Here is a 15,450-nt window from a genome sequence, read left to right as displayed (position 1 = left end):
GTCAAAAAATGACAAAGACAATATTACATTTTTATATATTTAATTTATTAAACATGTTGTGTATTCAGATTTTATATTCAACATTTTACTGAAAATGACTACTGTTATTTATGTACACCAAAAATTCCAAGTGGATTCTGATGACGTCTTGCAGACTGAAATTTTAGGTAAGCTCTTCTTATCTGATGTAAGAGTTTGTTTTGGGCACAGCAGAGACTATACCATTGTAACGGTCAAAATGTGGAGAAAAAACAAAACAAGGACAGTGACATCAGGAAGTCTTTCTGGAATGCAAGTGTTTGTCTCTAATATTTTGATGTCATGTTTCTAACACCCCAAAAATTCATCAATCAGCATGCTAATGAATCAGCATACATTTTTATTTTATTTTTTATAATCCAGTGTTTCCTGTTAAACCTTTATACGCAAACTTTCATTTTCTGTACTAGATTTACATTCTTTCATCATCACCTTCTTTCTCATCCAGCCTTTTTGGAAAATGAGGTAGAATACTGCAGAATACTGGTGTTTTTGATAAGACTATTTACCAAGCTATTTCAGTGCTGTCCCATGCATAGGCTTTCCCTGTTTTGTCTATATTTAGGCTTTCTGTTATGTTCATAAGACATTGTACAGAGTACTCTGTGCTGAACAGCTTGTCCTTAGGAACATTTCGGTGGTAGGGCAGAGACAAATCCATATTTACAGATCCAGGATGCAGGGACACACACACAATTTTCATCTGCCCTAAGCCCAGCTCAATGGGCAGTTTTCTGGTCACCATGTTTAAAGCCTTAGACATCCTATAGCTGTACCATCCTCCAAGAGCTGAAGATAGCAATAAAAAGCAACAAACATGTAAGCTTTAGGGTTAATGGGACAGAAATCATCCATAAGTGGTGGATGACAACTCTATCTACTGTACGTTCATAATAGGTCATACTCGCTCGAAGTTTGTAGTTTTTCAGGAAATGCAAAAATAAACTTAGGCCTGTAACCTTACTAGGAAGTACAGGAAACCTTCCCATTTCCAACTAAGCTCATCCGCTTTTTGTTTGTGGTGTAATTAGTCAAGTTATTGATTGAATTAGCACTTAAAGCTTTTGTAACATATTCCCTTATTCAAACCCCAACAGCCTTTTTCTGCATGAAAAACTTGCTCTTAACCTGATCTGACTTACAAACCATTGTCCCCTATTGATCCCACTCTAGCAGTCATGTTCACAATGATGCAACTGTGCTGTTTGGCTTTCTCTGGGGGCTGCTGGCCAAATGACCCTGTCCCCTTCTGCAAAAGGGGGACAAAATACTTGGCCATCGCCAGAGGACCCACAGTATTAGTGGTCAAAGTGGAGATGATTCCCTGTTATGAGAAGACACAAAAAGTCAATTGCAAAGGCAAAAGTATAGAAAGAGAAATCTTTCATTTCCACAATACTGCATATGCCTTACCAAGTAACAACTTACCTAACATAATTTATTTAATAACCACTTATTTTAAAGAAAAGTCCACCCAAAATTGTAAATTCTTTCATCATTTACTCACCCTCATGCCATCCAAGATGTGTATGACTTTCTTTCTTCTGCTTAACAAAAATAAAGATTTTTAGAAGAATATCTCAGCTCTGTTGGTCCATACAATGCAAGTGAATTGAAACCAAAATTGTGTAGCTCCAAAATGTACAAAGAATCAGCAAAAAAGTAAATCATACGACCCCAGCAGTTAAATCTATGTCTTCACAAGTGATATGATAGGTGTGGGAAAGAAACAGATCAATATTTAAATCCTTTTTTACTATCAATCTCCACTTTCACTTTCATATTTTTGGCAATGTGCATTCTTCATGCATACTGACATCTACTGGGTAGGGAGGAGAACTTACAGTAAATAGATTTAACCACTTGAGTCGTATGGATTACTTTTATAAAGTAATGCCTTTATGTGCTTTTTGGAGCTTCAACATTTTGATACCCATTCATTTGCATTTGAGGACCTTCAGAGCTGAAATGTTCTTCTAAAAATCTTAATTTGTGTTCAGCATAAGAAAGTCATTCACATCTGGGATGGTATGAGGGTGAGTAAATGATGAAAGAATTTCTATTTCTGGGTGAACCACTGTATTCCTTTAACATTTCTCACCATTTTAAAGGAATGTTCCGGGTTCAATACAAGTTAAGCTGAATCGACAGCATTTGTTGCATAATGTTGATTACCACAAAAATACATTTTGACATGCCCCTCCTTTAAAAAAAAAAAAAAGCAAACATCTGGGTTACAGTGATGCACTTACAATGGAAGTGAATTTCTGAACGTTAAAATACTCACTGTTTCAACAGTATAGCCACAAGACATAAAGGATATGTGTGTAAACATGATTTTAGTGTGATAAAATCACTTACTAATCTTTTCTGTGGAAAGTTCTTTTATAAAATTATAAGCTTCACATTTCTGTGTAGAAACCCTCCAAAAATTGTCCTCATTCACTTCCATTGTAAGTGCCTCACCGTAACCTCCATTTTGTGGTAATCAACATTATGCCACAAATGCTGTCAATTGAGCTTAACTTGTCTTGAACCCGGAACAGTCCTTTAATAACCCTTTTTTGCAGTTCACTTACATACATTTTTTAATATTCCATGTAGTCAATATGACACCATACACTGCATGTATAATAATTATAAGTTGAAAATGTTTCAAAGGGTTGTAGATGATGAAGTTTAGCATATCACAATGTTGGACTCTGTCACTGACATTTCATGTCAACAGTCCAGTGACATTGTTAACAATATATCAATCACTGCTGTTAAGTTGACCTGAGCTGTCACGTCTCCTAAACTCGTTTCTCCTTTACCGGTGTTATATATTCAATTCCTGAGATATTTGTTTCCAGTGGGTGAAGCAAACATGAATATTCATGAATTATCCTGACATGCGTGTTGAAGTGGAACTGAAAATGTTAGCGCACAGCATGACTCAAGTTCAACTTAAAGCTAAAGTCTAAAGCATTATTTTGAAAAGGTATTCAAGTTTCAGCATCGAACGAAATATGTAATAACTAGAATATACAGATTTTCGTAACAATTTGCTGTTTATAAGTGCAATATGTGTTTGGATTAGTTTTGTGTTATTAGGCACAAAAAAAGGTATTAGACAAAATTAGAGTAGGGGGAGACCGGGTATGATTATAACATGGGGCAGTAATGGTTCTAGCTTGTATGGCGCCCTGGGCGAAACCTGCTTCATCCCGCCCCCAAAGTTGTTGACGCCTCGTGCCGCCCCCCCACAAGATGCTGCCCTGGGCAACTGCCCATGTCGCCCATGCCTAAATCCCTGACATGGGGACAGTTGTAACGCCACCAATTCCACCAATCAGGGATAAGATAGGAGTCATATGATCATTTCAGTGTTTACCCACTTCCTCCTGATCCCACATAATGGTTGTAAAGGCTGGAAAGAGGGACCGGTTGCACCAGCTAAACATACGTTACAACTTAGCCTAGTTGTGCACTAAGTCACAACTTACGCACTACTAAATATTTGAGCGTTGCACCATTAAACTTAGGTAGGATGTAACCCTACGCATATACTAAACTATTACGGCAGACTCCGACCAGGAGTAACGGATGGAATAAAGAAGCAGACTGATATTTAATGAAATCAATGAGCTCATGTTTTGTGTGACAGTCTTCAATCCTTTCAACATATATGATGATATTGGCATTTACACTCGTTTACATTTACGAGAGAGAGAGAGGGATAAAACTTCCTTTTAAGCAGCTCTTCAGCATGAAACCAATCTAACGGTGCACTTTCCTATGTACGGCGCCCTGTGTCAAGTTTCAACATATTCAAAATAGATATTAAAATGAATAAATGTCTATTTTCCAGTTGTATTAGTACTTATTTATTGCCCCTTGTCATTTTAGATACAGATATTAAATATTGTTATTTACATAGGCTAAATATACCATTAATTAAATCTTGTTTTATTACGTATCGTATTATAATGGGGATATAATTTATTACAGCTGAGAGTTACGTCAGCAAACAAGGTTTGAACATCAACTGTAACGAGATAAAACTGAAATGCGCAGCTTTTTAATACTTCTGTGTACAAATTTGAAAGCTGTTTATTGGATCAATACAGGTAAACGTCATAATATGCGACTACACATTACTTTACGGAGAGCTTACGATCTACTAGTTAAGACTTGCCTTAAGAACAGGTGCTGCAACCAAATTAAGCACTGACTTAGTTACAAACTAACTAGTAGTTACTAAGCCCTTAGTGTAAACTTTATGTCCCAACTTACGTGAGACCTTACGCACAGCTGGTGCAACCCTACCCAGGTGCATGCAGATTCTATCCACAATATTCCTGAGTCCCATGACGCTTTGCGCCCAATATGGGTGGAACTTCCGGCCAAGAGTATAAACAAACATAAACATATGTACCAGCACAACTTTAAAGATGACAGAAACTTGGAAACAATCGAAAACATAATTAAAGTGATGTAATATTGTTCTTCCCCATCCATCTGTTATTAATGATCGGTGGGAGGATGAAAAATCATGCATTAGAAGCATTTTAGTAATTTGTTGAGCCTTTGTGTAGTAATGAAGAAACTATGAACATGTTAACCTGAAAAGCTCCGACACCTGTCAGTGTTATTCATAGCTATTTAATGAGGACTGTAGATAATTGTTTATTTTAAATCAGATATTGATTGTAGTCAGAACCCGAATAGTCCGTTCTAGCGAGCTTGTGTACTTACAGAGATAGCAGGATCCTCATTCATTACAGACTCACGGGATGATATGTTCATGCTGCTGTTATTGTTTAGATAAAATACAATTCTTTGCGGGAGATGAGTGTGTAGTATGCCCGTTCTAACGTTATAACTGTTAGTTTACGCACATAATCTATTTTACTGCTAGCCTAAACCAATATGAAATGTTTGGTGTTGCCAGAATGACTGACCCTGTTCAGAGACAGATTGACTTTATTTTTCTTGTCAAGGAAATAAAGATGAACTAGCAGTCACACAGTAAACTGTGCCATACAGAAAGAACCACATGTAATATTAATAAATACATTTATTTGGACATACATTATAAACACTGTCCACAAAAGATCAATATTCTCTGTACAACAACTTTGAAACAATATGTATTATTAAAAATACATTGTTCTGGATTGTTCTTTAATTTCAATAAACTTCTTTTTGAAGCATATTACATGGTGTGGCCTCTGTTTTTGCTTCTTTTGACAAATTGTTACAACCTACCCCGGTAGTCTGTGTTATTCTCGGAGAGGTTTGAATTGGTGCCAATTGTAGTAAACATGTGGGTATTTGGTTTAACAGTTTGAGAACTCTAGCTCAAAAATTCAGTGAGTTACAGGTGCTGAAGCATAGTTATAACCATACCCAGTCTCCCCTTAAAACAGAGCAAACTTTAGAAAAAACAAATACAGTAGTCAACAATTATCATGCGTTGTTTTTCTTTCATATTTTTAATTTCGTATTTTTATTAGTTGTTATCATTAACAACAATGACTAAAATAATCCTGCAGAATTATCTGTGATTTAATACAATTTTCGTAACCTACCTTGGTGTGATTATTTTGTGTCACTCTTTATTTCTTGCTCAATTTGTAAACAGGCTATGACTATAGGACTAATTGCTTAGTACCACATGCTGCGAACATGAAATATACATGTTCAGTATGACAATATTCACTACCTCTTTCAGTCATTTAATTAAAAAAGGTATTTATCAGTATATATATATATATATATATATATATATATATATATATATATATATATATATATATATATATATATATATAATATATATAAATATTTATGCAATATCACACTAGCAAGAGTGTGATATGGTTCTACATCAGCACTGCTGTGATTCAGCCGCAGGCCGAGTGCCGTAGGTAATCACATCAGTGCTGATTTAGGGCCATATAGCATGATTGCAAGTGTGATATTGCTTATATACAACAGTTAAATGAATAAGTACATTTGAAAAAACTGAGTACAGTCACAAAAAAAGCATTTGTGCATAGAACTACTTTCTTATGCAACGGATCAGAATCTGCTCAAAAAAAATTATGCATCCAAGCCTCTCAAAAACATCACTTCAGAACTACCAGTATCACAGCTTGGTCTATTTCTAACATGTTACTGGAGAAACAAGGATGTGTGTGTGTTTGTGTGTGTGTGTGTGTGTGTGTGTGTGAGAGAGAGAGAGAGAGAGATGATGCTGTAGTCTGTTAGTCAGCTTTCTGAAGATAATATAATTTTTCAAACATTTGGTTTGCAAGTTTGTTGAAATGCATCCTATTTTCTCAGTGGAAAAATAGCTGTTCAAGAGGGGGTATTCCTCCCTATTTCGTGGTAGCTGCGCAAGTCATTCACTATAGAAACTGCAATATCCTCCGCCATTTTGTCCTTTCCAGTGTGGAAAGTCCGGTAAGAGGTAAGTGCCTTGAGTTTGTGTAATTAATCAGTCTGTTGTGTCTCTCAGCTGTGATGAGCCATAATGCTGAAGTTGTTAGTTTAAAGCTATTTCCTAGCTTTAGTAGTGTAGTAGTAATAAGAGCGATCATGGAGCGCTGTTGGATGTAAACACTGAGTGAAGCTGACTCAATTCACATCACCAACTGGCTCATATTATACACAAAAATGGACTTTTGCCGCCACCTGCTGGTTAAAATATGCACAATATTAAATGTAAAGAGACAGATGGCTCTTAACACATCTGCACTGCTCTTACACTTTAGTTTAGAACAGCAGGAACACAAGCGTAGTAATACACACACAGTGAAGCATCCGAGTGCTAATGGTGTCAGACCATCATTGCTCATGGAACGTCTCTTGTCCAATCAGATTTGAGGACCGGAACTAACTGTTGTGTATGTATATATACACACAATATACTGAATATAATATATATATATATATATATATATATATATATATATATATATATATACTGAAATATTTCTCATGATCTTAAAAATCTTTTGATCTGAAGGCGTATGCTTAAATGTTTGAAATTAGTTTTGTAGACAAAAATATAATTGTATCACCATTTTAATTTATTTCATTATAAAGCTAAAATGTAATAATAATAAAAAAAAGTTTTTGAAATTGATGACTTGGACTAAATAATAAAGAAAAGCAGCCAGTAATTGCCCAACATAGATGGGAACAGTACTTCAATACTGTTTAAAAAGCATCCCAGGGTGATACCTCAAGAAGTTGGTTGAGAAAATGTCAAGAGTACATGTCTGCAAAATCTAGACAAAGGGTGACTACTTTGAAGATGCTAAAATATAACACAGTTTTGATTTATTTTGGATTTTGTTCAGACACTACATAATTCCCATAGTTACATTTATGTTATTCCATAGTTTTGATGACTTTACTATTATTCTAAAATGTAAAAAAAAAAAAAAAAAAAAAAACTCTCTCTCTCTCTCTCTCTCTCTCTCTCTCTCTCTCTCTCTCTCTCTATATATATATATATACAGGGTTGGGAGGGTTACTTTTGTAAAATGAAATGTATTCCACCACAGATTACAGAATGCATGCTGTAAAATGTCATTTGTAACATATTCCGTTAGTTTACTCAAGGTCAGTAAGGTATTCTAAACACTTTGGATTACTTCTTCAGCACTGGTAGATTTTTTCACTTGTTTTGACTATAAAAATTCTGCCAGTACAGTAAGACAAAATACATGTTAAAAATACATTCTCTGAAAAACCTAAATATCTTATGCAGTGTTGTTTCTAAAACAAGATAAATTAAATCAGTCTTGTTTTAAGGATTTTTAGATATTTTTACAGGAAAACAATACAAAAATTATTATCAAGAATACGATATTTGCCCTAATATCAAATGTCTTACTAGAAAAAAAAAATTATGATCCAACATTAATTTTCTTGATAAAAAAATATGATTGTGCCTGGTAACATGCATGTAAAATGGCTAGAAATAGCATTTTAGCTTAGCATAAAGCAGACAATTTACACAAGGTTTATTTCTATTTCTTCTGCTCCAAACTTATTTCAAACGTACTTCTCTGTCTGCTCGTATGAATGTAACACATCATAAGAAAGTGTTTCACCGCTGTTCAGATGCACTTTGGATTGCATCATTTATGTTTTCCATCTGAAAGGACTAAATATTCAATGAAACAAATGACAATAAAATGCAAAGTAATCTCTTCAGTAATCAAAATACTTTTTGAATGTAACTGTATTCTAATTACTAATGATTTAAATTGTAACTGGAGTGGAATACAGTTACTTATATTTTGTATTTTAAATACGAAATCCCGTTACATGTATTCCGTTACTCCCCAACACTGTATATACAGTTGCAATCGAAATTATTCAACCCCCCCAAGACAGTAAGGATTTACAAATGTAAGCTTTTCTGATGACCCAGAATTTTTCAGCTTTACATCTATATCAGTTGAGTGACACATTCAAAGTCATATTGTGAATATATAACCTAATATTTGTAAATAGCAGGATTTTTTAAAAATACAGCCATGTCATAATTATTCAACCCCTATTTATGTAGCTGTTTCTTAAATATGTAAGGCTACACAAGTAATTGTTTTAAAACAAAATTAAGTCATCAGTCTGCAATGGCACTTATTTAAGTTTTAAAATGTAAGTTTAGCGTTGTAAGCAAAAATGTATTTCTATGCAAAAAATGCAATTAAAAATAAGCTGTCTCAAAAGCTAATAGAGGAGATTATTTCATTACACAAGAAAGGTCATGGCTAAAAGTACATTTCCACGGCACTTCAATTTCCAATAGACAAAGTTGGCAGCACCATTCGTACATTTTTAAAATATTGGAACAACAGCAACCTTCTTGGGGTGTGGAAGAAAGCAAAATTTCACCAGGGGAAATGTTGACTTAAATATTCAAGAAGTGGAAAGACCTGTGGAGTCCTGGAAGAAGGTTTTATAGACATATGACCCTAAACTGAAAATGAGTTTTAGACCCATGGGTCAGCAGTACGTCTGGAGTAAGATGACAAGGTGATGACAAGAACGACACCATCCCCACAGTCAAGTATGGAGGTGGGTCAGTCCTGTTATGGTGGTGTTTTGCGGCTGCAGGAAACGGCTATCCTGACTATGTGACTGACACCATGGATTCTTTCGGGTATCAGGCCATTTTGGCATGAAAAATATGATGCCTTCAGTGTGTAAATTGAAGCTCAGTGATCACTAGACTTTCCAGCAAGACAATAACACCAAGGATACCTCCAAGTTGTCCAAAATCTGGTTCAGGGATAGGTCATGGAATGTCCTTAAATGGCCCTTTCAGTCCATCATTAAAATCCCATTGCAAACCTTTGTTGGGATTTCAAGGAAGCAGTGGTAGCACAGAAACCAAAGAATGTCAATGAGCTGGAAGCTTTTGCTCATGAGAAATGTGTAAAAATTCTAATAGAGAGGTGTCCGAAGCCTGAGAACACTTACCTGAAACATTTATTTGCTGTTATTAAGGATAAAGGATGCTCCACAAATGATCGACTTTGGGGGTTGCATATTTTTGACATGACATTTGTGGAGAGAATTAGTTATTTTTTATTTAAAATTTGGGTAAACTGAACTCTTTGTTCTCAAAATCACTCAAATGTGTATTAAAAACTTACTTTGACTGTTTACTGAGGTTTTAGTTGATGTGTTTTAATTCACATCACCAGAACATATTAATGGTCAGTGGGGTTGAATAATTGTTATTGCAACTGAATATGTATATATATATATATATATATATATATATATATATATATATATATATATATATATATATATATATATATACACTGGCGGCCAAAAGTTTGGAATAATATACAGATTTAGCTGTTTCGGTAGGAAATTGGTACTTTAATTCACCAAAGTGGCATTCAACTGATCACAAAGTATAGTCAGGACATTACTGATGTAAAAACAGCACCATCACTATTTGAAAAAAGTCATTTTTGATCAAATCTAGACAGGCCCCATTTCCAGCAGCCATCACTCCAACACCTTATCCTTGTTAATCATGATAAATTGCTAATTTGGTACTAGAAAATCACTCGCCATTATATCAAATACAGTTTAAAGCTATTTGGTTTGTTAAATGAAGCTTAACATTGTCTTTGTATTTGCTTTTGAGTTGCCACAGTATGCAAAAGACTGGCATGTCTTAAGGTCAATATTAGGTCAGAAAAGAAACAGCTTTCTCTCATCAGTCAATCTGACAATGAAGCTGACAGCTTCATTGAATTCTACTCGCTCAACACCAGTTTCATGTACAACAGTAAAGAGAAGATTCAGGGGTGCAGGTCTTATGTGAAGAATTGCAGAGAAAAAGCCACTTTTGAAACAGAAAAAGAAAAAGAAAATGTTAGAGTGAGCAAAGAAACACAGACATTGGGCAACAGATAATTGGAAAAGAGTGTTATGGATCTTAACCCCATTGAGCTTTTGTGGGATCAGCTAGACTGTAATGTGCGTAAGAAGTGCCCGACAAGACAGCCACATCTATGGCAAGTGCTACAGGAAGTGTGGGGAAAAAATGTCACCTGAGTATCTGGACAAACTGACAGTTAGAATGCCAAGGATCTGCAAAGCTGTCATTGCTGCACGTGGAGGATTTTTTGATGAGAACACTTTGAAGTAGTTTAAGAAGTTCTGAATATTTTTGTTCAAATTGTAATAGTAATTTTTCACATTATTAATGTCCTGAATATACATTGTGATCAGCTGAATGCCACTTTGGTGATAAAAGTACTAATTTCTTTCAATAAGTGCAAAATCTGGACATTATTCCAAACTTTTGGCCGCCAGCGTATACTGTTGTGTAATGTAATGTTGTTTGATGATAGCTTCCAACTTTTAGTGATCCATGGTGATGAGGTACTTTACCCTGTTCTGACTTGTGTTTAACAACTGATTCTGTCCTCATTTTGCAGTCCTTTTCCACAGTAAGACAAATAGGCAAACTCCTTCACACATAGGCTTGTGGGTGAACGTTCCTTTTATTCAACATCACAATGAATATGTTGAAAGAGAGTGAAACTGCAGTAAAAGGATGAAAATATAATACATCTACTTGAATCTCTAACATCACTTCTCAAATATGACTTTTTGTTTTGTTCTTTAAATGGTTTAAATATTTCATTACATATAGCTATATAAACAATAAATACAGCAATTATCAGAAACACTTACAGACAATGTTTTCTACACATCACAGAAAGAATGACTTCAGAAGTCTAGCTGTGATAGTAATTTATGTACTGCACTTTACTGAATAAAACTGTATCAGAATGTTTGCTGGCAACCATTTAAAAGACTGCATGACTAGGTAAAGAACTGATAGTGACTCAGCAATAAAGAATTAAATAAATGATTAAATACATGATGCAGAACAATACTCAAATCTCATTCACAGATGTTCTTCTCATTTCTTATTTTCAAGTTTAACCTACTCTATGTACTGTACAATGACAAAATCATCTGCTGCACACACCAAAGGCATGTTGCACCAATTCTGGCCTGCTGTATTATAAGTTATGTAAATATTAGTCACATGAAACAATGTTACCAAAGCCTAATAATTTGAGGAAGCAGTCACAATGAGCATGGCTCTTCTTGGTAAGATAATGAAAGCTTAAAAAACATTATATGTAATTAAACACAAGATTAGCGTGTGTCCCAGGAAATAGTTTATTAAAACATGCCCGTAGCACACTGAACAAATGAAACAGCCTCCATATTTGCTTGGATAACTTATTGCCAGTGGTACCAGCCACTGCAGCTCTCACATTCAATCTGAAAGAGACATTGACGTCACATGAGTATGAATTTATTCTTACAAGATCATGTCAGGTTAATACACATTTGATTTATGTAAAGCAAACTGAAATTCCAAATTAGTTTTCATATTAACACACTAAAATGTCCACTCACAGTGTCCTCTGTGAAATGATATTTCTACCAAAATACTAAACATATATCTTTTGTGTTTTATAGAAACAAGTGCATCACAAACACAAAATTAAAACATAACAATCATAATATTCGTAATGATAACATCTGTACTATTTCCTATCATCCCAATGAAAAATATATATATTCTTGTGGTAGCTGCTGGCTGTTTTTTTTTTTTTTTTTTTTTTTGCATCAATTCCCATGAGAACTGGTGCCTCTGCACACTACAATAATAATAATAATAACAATAAATGAGCCACAAGAACAAAGCATAAATCAACATTTTATGTTGCAACATTATATTATGGCATATATTGGTAATTGACTCACATGAATTGCTATCAGGTTGTTAACTGTGATAAAGGCAGAAACTTGTTTCTTGTATCCAGTAGAAATATTTAAACATCCTTTGTAAAGCAAATTTGCCATAAAGTGTTAAGACTCACTGAAAGTATAACTTGTTTTTTATTTTTTTATATTTCTATTTCTTGTTTTCTGACAGCCAATTGCAGTAGCATTGAAACCTTAATTGTTAATAAAACACTTCTTTGTGGAAAAATATTACAAAACCTATGAATTGTTGCAAAAAATTACTTAATAATATACAACAGAAGAACACAATTAAGAAATTAAAAAGCTACGGGCGGTTTCTTGGCTTAAGCTTGCTCTCCTGTATCCTAAAGTGGCTGTAATCATTCGTGCAAGAATGCAAAGCGCACAGACTAATCAAAAGCACTTTTGACAAATTATCAAATGTTACAGAAATATGAACTGTTGTAGTTTAGTCTGACTTTGTCAATGCTTAATTAACTTCGAAATAATCTTTCAGACGAGTTGAACTTGAGTCTTGAGGGTTGTGTGCTAACATTTTCAGTTCCACTTCAATACGCATGTCAGGATAATTAATGGATATTCATGTATGCTCCGCCCACTGGAACCAAATATCTCAGGAACTGAATATATTGTAACACCGGACGGATGAAGCATAGCTGAAGAATTAATGATCAAATCCACTTTCCCGAAGGCGGATTTGACACTTTCAGCTGCGCTCTTGATGTCATCTTCCCTGTTTACTTCCAGTTTCAGTACAATCATCTGGCTCGAGTGTTGTGCGGCAAAGGCAGCCAGTTGTTGCACACCGTCCAGGTTTCTGCATGTTGCGATAACAGTGGCTGAAGGTTTATTTAAAAGCAGATATCTGCAGAACTCAAACACCAAACCTTTCACAAGCACCACAGCAGCCACGATGACTCCTGGCAGAAGTAATACAAGTGCTCGTGAATTCGGATTGACTACCCTCTATGGGAGGAATAAGGAGACATTCACAACCAACTAGTTTTGTTACCTGTCAGAAGTGTTACCTTGTTTAGGCAAATATCACACACAGGGGCTTAGCAATCATATCAAAAGTGAGGGGGACAGAACGATTAGCGCAAGACGAACATAAATATATAAAATATATTTTTAAGGCTCTCAATCGATTACATTTTTTTATTGAATTAATTACATGATTGACCAGTGAATTTTAAGTTTTGCATTTACACATTTAGACATTTGCTCTATGAAAGACACAGCATAAACACATTTTCCCCGTGAAAATGTGCAGGGGACGAACTCTGGTTTTACAGAAAGTGAGGGGGACATGTCCCACGCATCCTCGTGTATTCTACACCCATGATCATACACAACTTTTTAGTAAGGGTTAACATTTGCCTCCTTGGATTTTCAGGAGCATTTTTTTTTTTTTTTTTTACCTTTGTGTGTTTTACAGAAATAAATATGTCCACACAGTGTGTCATCGTTTTTAGTCAAACACCTAATTTAAACTAAATTCTCAGATAAAACAATTGGGCTGTTATCTACAAAAGGCCTAGAACAGAATGTAACGAAATCATATGCCTATATTACAAAACATTAAATAAAAATAAATTAATAAATTGCATTTTGTCCGGAACCCCTGTTAATTTCTTACCCTGCCTCAAGATTTATTAATCTTATGAGAGTCAGCAACTTTGAATTACCTTCTTTTGAAGAAGGATAGTGATGAGACCATTCAGAGCAAATTCATTTTATGACTGAGTTACCATGGTATATTCCATTGTTGATTATAAAGAAAGATGATGTCCTTCATTTTTAAATGTAGGCTACAACTAACACTGAAAAACCTAACAAAGATTTACTACTCTTACAATAAGCAGTAGAAGCAGTTGCTATCTTGAACCACTTAATGACGATAGTGCAGTTTGTTTCTAAATGAAGTTAACAAACGCATTAATCTTATGCTGATATGCACCTGACCAGTAGTGTAGTCTAGGGCATATGCCGTATGCCCACCTATCTTTCTTGGGATTTTGCATATGCCCACCTGGAGTAAGTGATGATACATATGACCGCCGGTACAACGAGTAGTCTTTTGACCCGGAACTTTTTCAGTCTTACGCAATGCCACAGCACCGTTGAAAGAACTGTGTTTTTATTTTATTTTAAAAAAGTGTACAGAGATTCTCTTTAAATATGCACAGAGCTGTGGGAGCGCAACTGATGGCACTAGCAAGACGGACAGTCCGACTAAGCTGATCCACCAATCAGAATGTTCATTTCAGACGCGATTGGATATTTGCTAACCAATCATATTTTCTGTTTCAGTAAGGGGCGGGACATTTCCAGGTCTGATGCACACACACACACACACACACACACACACACATATATATATATATGCACATTTCTTGTTAATTTCAAACTCATTTGGCAGTTTACTCATTTTATTACATCTCAAGTATAATAATCTCTGTTATGACTGGATGAGTCAATGTGAGCCACTTTGAACATTTTTCATAAATGTTCCCACTTAAGAAAACAATGTATTTAATAGGGGCCTTTAGCCCCTGCAACTGGGGGCTTTTTACCCCAAATACTATCCTTTCACTTACTGGACAGTTATTGAAAATGTTTTGATTTAATGCCCTTAAACAAAACTGAAAATGATAAATTAGTATTTTGTCTCAAAATAAATTTGTTAATTTCAGGGATTTTCATTAGCCACATAAATTTGCAACATTTTAAAAAATATTAAAAATGAGATCAAATTGCCTCTAAATCAACCTTGAGACACCACACATAAAGATCTCGTGGAACAGGAAAATTTAGCATTGCACAGTGACAAACAGGTGATTAGGAAAGTGCTGTGGTAGTTTTTGTTGCTATTTAGTGTTTTGGGAGTAAATAAAATCAATGGAGTCATTTACCCCACGGGGCCTTTAGCCCCATTGTACCCTACCAGTGGAAAAACATTTAGCCTATTAATATCACATCAATTATATAAATTTATTATGCTGATAAATGGCATCTCGCAGAAATAAAGTGAAGAAGGTTCATTTAAGTTATTTTTCAAAATATTAGGCCTATTGTCATCAG

The 15,450-nt window shown here is 34.9% G+C and overlaps 1 pseudogene; it reads right to left on the bottom strand.

Moving 5' to 3' along the window:
• Positions 1–544: 544 nt before the first annotated feature.
• LOC127410813 (uncharacterized) lies at positions 545–14,132 on the bottom strand (annotated as a pseudogene).
• Positions 14,133–15,450: the final 1,318 nt, after the last annotated feature.

This window comes from Myxocyprinus asiaticus, chromosome 20, assembly GCF_019703515.2.
Source record: "Myxocyprinus asiaticus isolate MX2 ecotype Aquarium Trade chromosome 20, UBuf_Myxa_2, whole genome shotgun sequence".
In the NCBI taxonomy this organism is placed as follows: domain Eukaryota; kingdom Metazoa; phylum Chordata; class Actinopteri; order Cypriniformes; family Catostomidae; genus Myxocyprinus; species Myxocyprinus asiaticus.
The sequence above is the reverse complement of the archived record's forward strand: the minus strand, read 5'-3'. Positions and strand labels throughout refer to the sequence as shown.